Here is a 993-nt window from a genome sequence, read left to right on the forward strand (position 1 = left end):
TCAAGAACTCAGTGGGAATGTGGAAAACAACCCTAGAGGCCAACTTCAAGCCAATTGCACAAGTCAACATCAAGTGTGGTATCTACCAAGGAGATGCTCTGTCCCCGCTGCTGTTCTGCATAGGCCTGAACCCCCTCAGCCAGATCATAACCAAGAGTGGTTACAGATACCGACTACGGACTGGAGCAACCATCAGCCACCTCCTCTACATGGATGACATCAAGCTGTATGCCAGGAGTGAATGAGACATCGACTCACTGATCCACACCACTAGGATCTACAGCCGGGACATCGGAATGTCATTCGGATGGATAAGTGTGGCCGAATGGTAACAAGGAGAGGGAAGGTAGTCAAAACTGAGGGGATTGTACTACCAGAAGGCAACATAGCAGATGTTGAGGACAGCTACAAGTACCTTGGGATCCCACAGGCAAATGGGAACCATGAAGAGGCCACAAGGAAAGCAGCAACCACCAGGTACCTGCAGAGAGTAAGGCAAGTCCTGAGAAGCTAGCTGAATGGGAGGAACAAAGTCTGGGTGATCAACACCTATGCCCTGCCGGTCATCAGGTACCCCGCTGGCATAATAAGCTGGCCAAAGGAGGAGATTGAGGCCACTGACATCAAGACAAGGAAGCTCCTTACAATGCACGGTGGGTTTCACCCCAAGTCCAGCATCCTGAGACTGTACACTAAGTGGAAGGAAGGAGGCCGAGGATTAGTGAGCGTCAGAGCCACTATCCAGGATGAAACAACAAAGAATCCATGAATACATCAGGAAGATGGTCCCGAGTGATGGCATGCTTAGTGAACACCTCAGGCAGCAGAAACCAGAGGAACTAGGGAAGAAAGCGCAGGAACCCTCATGGAAGGACAAACCTCTGCACGGTATGTACCACCGTCAAATAGTAGAAGTGGCTGATATCGAAAAATCCTACCAGCGGCTGGACAAAGCTGGACTGAAACACAGCACAGAGGCACTAATCATGGTAG

Source organism: Monopterus albus, unplaced genomic scaffold (genome assembly GCF_001952655.1).
Source record: "Monopterus albus unplaced genomic scaffold, M_albus_1.0 scaffold137.1, whole genome shotgun sequence".
Classification (NCBI taxonomy): domain Eukaryota; kingdom Metazoa; phylum Chordata; class Actinopteri; order Synbranchiformes; family Synbranchidae; genus Monopterus; species Monopterus albus.